At 39.3% G+C, this 8,461-nt stretch overlaps 1 non-coding gene across 1 annotated transcript; it reads right to left on the bottom strand.

The window, feature by feature from the left end:
* Window positions 1-4,201: 4,201 nt before the first annotated feature.
* On the bottom strand, window positions 4,202-4,274 carry TRNAM-CAU (transfer RNA methionine (anticodon CAU)). The gene has a single exon. It is a non-coding gene; the product is annotated as a tRNA-Met (tRNA).
* Window positions 4,275-8,461: the final 4,187 nt, after the last annotated feature.

Raw genomic sequence — 8,461 nt, 5'->3', positions numbered from 1 at the left:
TACTGCAGCTCAGCAGCAATGATTTGAGAAGTCAGGTATTTCTTAAGAGAAAGAAGATAGCAATCCTTCATTTTTAAGACTGAGTTCATTATTTTCATACCCAGTGGCTACAGATAAAGGTTCGCCTTCCATGGAGGTATCTAGTTTAGTTTGTGTGCCTTTGTGCTCAGTCCCTCAGCCATGTCCGACTCTTTGCAACTCCACGGACTGTAGTCCTCCAGGCTGCTCTGTCCATGGAATTTTCCAGGCAAGAATAATGGAGTGGATTTCCATGCCCTCCTCCAGGGGATCTTCCTGACCCAGGGATCAAACCTGCACCTGTGTCTCTCTTGAGTCCCTTGGATTATCAGGCAGATTCCTTACCCCTAGCACCACCTGGGAGGGAAGTCCCTAGTTTAGTTTCATTTAGTTTAGTTCCGTTTTAGACCACACAATTGGTCATTTCTACACGTGGAAGAAAAAAATGCTATACCCTACTCCTGACAGTCTTTTCACAAATCTGATATTTGTCACAGGTAGTCATTTGCTCTAGGGATTTTTTTGTTTTTCTTGTCGCAAGGAATTTCAAGCTGGTGAAGATGTGATACAGGTTTTTTACTGTAAAGATTCATCATCACAACTCATAATCTCCATATCTCCAGAGAGGAATACTAGTCTGAAATTTTGGTGGTGAAACTAAATACAAAACCATTGCTCCAACCAGTTAAGTCTGCATCTGTTGCTTCATTCTGTTTTCTTTTCAGCGGTGGTGGATCTTCATTGCTGCACTTGGGCTTTCTCTTGTTGAAGCGAGCAGGGGCTATGCTTCCTTGCTGTGTGAGGTCTTCTCATTGTGGTGGCTTCTCTTGTTTTGGAGCACAAGCTCTAGGCACCCGGGCTTCAGCAGTTGCAGTGTGGGCTCAGTAGCTGTGGTGTGCTGGCTTAGTTGCTCCGTAGCATGTGGAATCTTCCCAGACCGGGGGTTGAACCTCTCTCCCCTGTACTGGCAGGCAGATTCTTAACCACTGGGCCACCAGGGAAGCCCCACTTCATTCTTTTAAGAACAAGCTGATGAATGAGAGGGGAGGGAAAGTAGATGTTTCGGTTCATGTCTTCCAAAATCCATTCGTCCACGCTGCCAAATTGGGCAGTTTTTGCCTTGGTTCTCCTCTTCTTCCCTCTTCCCTTTCTCTTCCTTTTTGGGTGACCCCCGGTAGACAATGTAATGTGTGTAGAATAACCAGGGCCAGGAAATACAGCACATTAGTAGCATTCACGCCTGCAGATGTGTGATATTTGGTTAGAACAGTGTTAAGTCTGCACTGTGTATTATGGGGTGTACCTTTGCATGTGGGGGGAGGTTTACATTTTTAAACTATGCCTACAATTGAAATTCAGGAGATTTTTTTCCTTAAAAATCTAGATTTGCAGCTTCTTCTGAAAAACTTTCTAGAGAAAAAAAGCTATCTGTTAGATAGCTTCTCCACAAGCGCATTATCTTCCTGCCCCAAGAGGCCTTTGAATTCACAGCACTGGATTTAAGGCCATTCTTCTTCTTTCATTCTTTTCAATGGTGTACAGTTGATTTACAATGATATGTTAATTTCTGCTGTACAGCAGAGTGATTCAGTTATACATATATATGCATATAACATATACATATAAGAGTGTATATTTATACATTCTTTTAAAATCTTCTTTTCCACTATAATTTCTCACAGGATATTGACTCTAACTCCCTGTGCTATACAGTAGGACCTTGTTTATACATTCTATATATAATGGATTGCATCTGTTAACCCCAAACTCCCAACCCATCTCTCCCTCACCCATTCTTCATTGGCTGGCTTGCTGTTAATATACAGACCACTGGGGGCTGGTGCTGCACTTCCGAAGGGTCCTATCAAAATACTCATCCACAGCCCCGATCAGCTCCATCTCACTAACCTATTCTGCTCCCTCCAACCATAATATCACATTTCATGCTTTCCCTTTGCACTCTCTTTTTCCCCCTAGTAGCCCAGGAGAGAAATGCTCATGCTTAAGAGATGATGTGCCTTCCAACATCTCCACCTACCTCTCTCCCCGGGGGTACTCACACTGAACAATCTGGGTCAGCTGTCCACAGGTAATTATACTGTGACTACTCAGAAGGAAGGCACCAAAGCTGCCACCCAGAGCCTCAGATGTTCCATAACAACCTGAAAATTAGAAAAGTCTTCCCTTACTCTGACTGGATGAACCCCAACACAGAGGCTGTATCTTGGAAAGTGAAGCAGTGTAGATTTCAGTCTTTGCCCATCCTCCCACCCAGTTCCCCTTGTGCAGTGAACCAGTTGGTAGCTCTTCTCAGAGGCCTTGAGACCAGCTCACTCGTTTATAATGACTCTTCCACAGCATCTTCTGTACAGGTTACTGTATTCACTGTCCAGAATGATGCTGACCCTATCCCGCTTCTGTGTCTTACTTCCTTAGGCAGACTGAGCACCATTGTTCCTCCCCTGTCTGAATATAGCTTTTTCATCCTTCACTTTTTCTTGTTAACCACGTCTCCTGGGTTTTCTGGCTACTTCAGTTCATCTTGGTCTTTAACTTTTCTGAATTCCTGTGGCATTCATGCTTAGTATTATAGGTCAACTGAGAATTTATTAGTCTCATATATGCTTATTTGGTCTTTGCTGTCAATTTGGTATCTCCTCAAGGAGATCCCTCTGTACATCATTCTCATTCTGATGAGTGCAGTGTAGGAGCTTAGTGAATATTTCATACTGGAGTGAGTGGATTTACAAACAAGAATACAGCTCCTGTACCTAAAAGAGTCTCTGGGGACCTCTGCTTTGGACATGATGGATTAACAGGGATTAAGGTCACCAGAAAAACTCCAAGAAGCCCCATTAAATTTGAATTCCAGATATGATTATACTGTAAGTATGGGTTATAATAAAAAGTATTTGCCATTGGTCTGATTTTCAGATTTGAGAGAGTCTTTCTTTGTAGTTTTTTGGGGGTTTTTTGCCTTTTTTGTTTTTGTTTTGCCTTGTGTTTTGCTAAATCTGGCAAATCTTCCATGTGTGGATTTACCCTCCTGCTTTAAACAACTTTGAAAAAGCTAAAAAATATGTGAAACAATGGTTTTCAGACATTAGTGAACAGACAGTGCAAGAGAATAATATTCCCTGAGAAGAGTGAAAAAATGAAGGAATTTTTATGATTGCCCTTGCTTATTTTTTAAAAGGACAAAGTTTCCAGGCTGCAGCACAGTAAGAGGGGACTCAAACAGAGCCTGGCAGGCCCCCTGGAGTTGAGAGTTTGGGGAGGCCATGTTAGCTAGAATCCAGAGGGCTGAGCACCAGAAAGGAGACCGTAGAAAGTGCCCCTTGACTCTTCAGCTGAGTACTGATCAGTATCCATGTGTGAAGCAATTACCCTAAGTTGGGGGGAAAACAACTAGAAAGGAGAGGGTGGAACAATTTCTGGAGTTCACAGAGGACTAGGCATAGTCCCAACATACTCCCAACAGCCAGAGTGGAGGAAGCCCATAATACATGATAATAGCAGAAATTGGCCAACTGGTTAAAAAAAAAGCAAGACCCAGTGATAGGGTACCTGCAAGAAACCAGCTTCAAATATTAATAAATAGTTAAAAGTAAAATATCAGGGAAATTATATACCATGGTACTGTGAATCAAAGAAAACTGAAGTGGCTATATAAATATAAGACAAAGTAGCCTTCAGAGCAATATGCATTATCAGAGCAAAACACGGATGAAGAGGGATTTCCATAATGATAAAAGGGGAAATCATCAAAAGGACAAAATAATTTTAAATGCTTATGCACTTAGTGCTTCTAAAACATGAAAAAATAGAACAGAACTAAGAGGAGAATAGACAAATCCAAAATTATAGCTGAAGATTTCAATACTCCTCTGATAATAATAAGATTAAGTTGATTCAGTCATGTCCGACTATGTGTGACCCCATGGACTATAGCCCACCAAGCTCCTCTGTCCATGGGATTTTCCAGGCAAGAATACTGGAGTAGGTTGCCATTTCCTTCTCCAGGGGATCTTCCTGACCCTAGGATTGAACCCACGACTCTTATGTCTCCTGAACCAGCCACTAGTACCACCTGGGAAGCCAAAACATATATTTTATTTATTTAGGCTATTTTATTTATTTATTTAGGTTGAGCCAGCTGTCAATTGTGGCATGTGGGATCTAGTTCCCTAGTCAGGGATCGAACCTGTGCCCCCTGCATTATGAGCACAGAGTCTTATCCACTGGGCCACCAGGGAAGTCCCAAAGTGAAGGTCGCTAGTTATGTCTGACTCTTTGTGACCCCATGGACTATACAGTCCATGGAATTCTCCAGGCCAGAATACTGAGTGGGTAGCCTTTCCCTTCTCCAGGGAATCTTCCCAACCCGGGGATCGAACCCAGGTCTCCCACATTGCAGGCGGATTCTTTACCAGCTGAGCTACAAGGGATTGAATAAATAGGCTAAAAAAAAATCAGAAATTATATAGAAAAGTATCAACCAATTTGACCTAATTGATGTTCATAGGACACTCTACTCAACAGCAAAAGAGACTAGATTTTTAAAAATACGTCCTAAATATTGAACAAGATAAACATAGTTATGCTATAAAATAAAGTTCAATAAATTTAAAATAATTCAAACAACAAAAAGTACAACCACAATGGAATTAAGTTAAAAAGATAATACCAGATATTACCTTTTATTAAAAAGATTATAAACAGAAAGATAACTGAAAAATCTCCAGATATCAGAAAACTAGATGACACACTTCTTTAAAAACACCCATATGTCAAAGAAAGAATCATAAGGAAAATTAGAAAGTATTTTAAACAATGAATGAAAATTAAAAACAATACATAAAAGTTTGTGGATGCAGCTAAAGCAGTGGGAAAGGGGAAATATATACATGCTTATACCGGGGCTTCCCTGGTAAGCTCAACTGGTAAAGAATCCACCTTCAATGCAGGAGACCCCGATTTGATTCCTAAGTTGGGAAGATCCACTGGAGAAAGGATAGACTACCCACTCCAGTATTCTTGGTCTTCTCTGTGGCTCAGCTGGTAAAGAATCTGCCTGCAATGCAGGAGACCTGGGTTCGATCCCTGGGTTGGGAGGATTCCCTGGGGAAAGGAATGGCTACCCACTTCATTATTCTGGCCTGGAGAATTCCATGAACTGTATAGTACATGGGTCCCAAAGAGTTGGACACTGAGCAACTTGCACTGTACTAGGAAAAAAGAAAGATCCAATCAATGATCTAAGCATCCACCTTAAGACACATAAAAAATGTGAATTGAAACCAAAGTAAACAGAAGAAAGGAAATTTAAAAAGCCAGAGCAGAGGTCAATAAAATAACAGAAAAAACAGAGAAAATCAATGAAATCAAAAGCTTGTTTTTGATATGATCAATAAAATTGATAATCTAGTTAGATTGTCATGGAAAAAAGAAGACATAAACTATCAGTATCAGAACTGACAGAGGTTACATTATATATATCCTACAGATATCAGAAAGACCAAGAAGAGAACATGAACAACTTTATGTCTATAATTGTAACTATCTAAATAAGAAAGATAATTTTTCAAATTGAAGTATAGCTGTTTTATAATATTGTATAAGTTTCAGGCATATATAACAAAGTGATTTGTTTATACATATACATGTATATGGGCTTCCCAGGTGGCGCTAGTGGTAAAGAACCCACTTACCAATGCAGGAGACATGAGACACAGATTCTGTCCCTGGGTCAGGAAAATCCCCTCTGGAAGTAGCCATGGCAACTCACTCCACTATTCTTGCCTGGAGAATCCCCATGGACAAAGGAGCCTGGTGGGCTACAATTCATAGGGTTGCAAAGAGTCAAACACAATTGAAACGACAAATCCTGCACACATGCATGTATGTATTTATCTATATTCTTTCTTTATTCTTTCCCATTATAATTTAGTACACAATACTGAATATAGTTCCCTGTGCTATACAGTAAATCTTTGTTGTTTATCTATTTGGATATATGGTACTCTGCATCTGGTAATCCCATACTCCCAATTTATTCCTCCTCCCCTTTCCCTTTAAAGAATTTGCCTGCAATGCGGGAGACACTGGTTTGATCCCTGGGTGGGGAAGATCCCCTGGAGAAAGGAATGGCTACTCACTCCAGTATTCTTGCCTGGAGAATTCCATGGACAGAGGAGCTGGTAGGCTACAGTCTATGGGATCACAAAGAGCTGGACATAACTGAGCAACTATCACTTTCACTTTCCTCCCCCTTTGGTTACCATAAGTTTGTTTTCTATATCTGAGTCTGTTTCTGTTTTGTAAGTAAGTTCATTTGTATTATTTTTTAGATTCCACATGTAGGTCATATAATATATGTCTTTGACTTACTTCACTTAGTATGATAATCTCTAGGTGCATTTATGTTGCTGCAAATAGCATTATTTCATTCATTTTTATGACTGAGTAATATTCCATTGTGTATATGTACCACATCTTCTTTATCCATTCATCTGTTGATGAACAGTTTGGTTGTTTCTGGGTCTGGGGTATTGTGAATAGTGTTGCAGTGAACACTGGAGTGCACGTATCTTTTTGATACAGTTTTCTCTAGATATGTGCCTTAAAGTGGGATTGCTGGATTATATGGCCACTCTACTTTTAGTTTTTTAAGGAACCTCCATACAGTTTTCCATAGTGACTGTACCAATTTATATTTCTACCAACAATGTAGGAGGGTTCCCTTTTCTCCACATCTCCAGCATTTATTATTTGTAGACTTTTTAATGGTGGCCATTCTGACTAGTGTGAGGTGATAACTTGTTGCAGTTTTGTTTGGCATTTCTCTAATAATTAGTGATATTGAGCATCTTTCATGTGCCTATTGGCCATCTGTATGTCTTCTTTGAAAAAATGTCTATTTAGGTCTTCTGTCTCTTTTTTGATTGAGTTGTTTCTTTTTGTTATTGAGTTGTATGAGTTGTTTGCATATTTTGGAAATCAAACTCTTCTTGGTCACATCATTTGCAAATATTTTCTCCCTGTCTGTAGATTGCCTTTTGTTTATGGTTTCCTTTGCTTTAAGAAAGCTTACAAGTTTGATTAGGTCCCATTTGTTCATTTTTGCTTTTATTTCTATTGCCTTGTGAGACGAACCTAAGAAAACATTGGTATGATTTATGTCAGAGAATGTTTTGTCTGTGTTCTCTTCTAGTAGTTTCATGGTGTCAGGTTTTATATTTAAGTCTTTAATCCATCTCATGTATTTTTGTGCAGGGTATGAGGGTGTGTTCTAACTTCATTGATTTACATGTGGCTGTCACACTTGCCCAACACCTCTTGTTGAACAAACTTATTTTCTCCATTGTATTTTCTTGCTTTCTTTGTCAAAGATTAATTGACCATAGGTGTGTGGGTTTATTTCTGAACTGATTTATTGAAGCAAATCAATTAGACCAACTGAAGGCAGCACTTGATGAAAAACACCCAAAATGAGTCAAAAGAGAGTGCATTGTCTCCCATCAGTAGAGCACAAGATCACATGCTTCCTTGATGACCAGGCAAAAACTGTTGCAGCTTGACTGGGAAGTTCTGATTCACTGTTTCGATTACTGTAGCTTTGTCATATTATCTGAAGTCTAGAAGGTTTATGCCTCCAGCCTTGTTCTTTTTCCTCAGGCTTTAGCAGCAATTCTTTTTTTTTTTTTTTTTTTGGTTCCATATAAATATTAGGGTTATTTGTTCTAGTTTGGTGAAAAATGTCATGCATAATTTGGTAGGGATCACATTAATGGATAAATTTTTTGAATTATACAAACTATCAAAGTTCACACAAAAGAAAATACTGGGTTGCCCAAAACTCTCCTTCAGTTTTTTAAGAATAAAAGACACAGTTTTCATTTTCACCAATAACTTTGCTGAATGAGGTATTAACCATTTTGTTCCACAACCTTCTGCCATTTTTCAGGCAACTTCATAATTCCATCTTCCCAAGCTTTTTATCTTTTTGATCAAAGAACTCTTTCAGGTGCCTTTTACAGTCTTTCAGGGAACTGAAAACTTTTTTCCATTAAGGGAATTTTGTAAAGATTGAAACAAATGAACATCCAAAGGTGAAATGTATGGTAAGAATGGCAGATGAATTAGAACTTCCCAGACAAACTGCAACAATTTTTCCCTGGTTATCAAAGAAACATGTGGTCTTGCCCTATCCTGATGGAAGATGATACATTTTCTGTTGACTAATTTTGGATGCTTTTCATTGAGTGCTGCCTTCAGTTGGTCTAATTGATTTGCTTCAAAATGGGGGTCAATGGAAAGTTTTGAGTAGTGGAGTCTAATGACCCATGTCTAATGATCTATATCGGGTTATTTTTTGTCTCTGTTGCACACCTCCTCTATCGCCCCCAGACTTCATGAATGATCAGAATGGTTTTTGTTGCAG

The sequence above is a fragment of the Giraffa tippelskirchi genome, chromosome 3 (genome assembly GCF_054371585.1).
Source record: "Giraffa tippelskirchi isolate mGirTip1 chromosome 3, T2T-mGirTip1v1.2.pri, whole genome shotgun sequence".
Lineage (NCBI taxonomy): Eukaryota > Metazoa > Chordata > Mammalia > Artiodactyla > Giraffidae > Giraffa > Giraffa tippelskirchi.
Note: the sequence above shows the minus strand (reverse complement) of the source record. Positions and strands in the feature narration are given on the sequence as shown.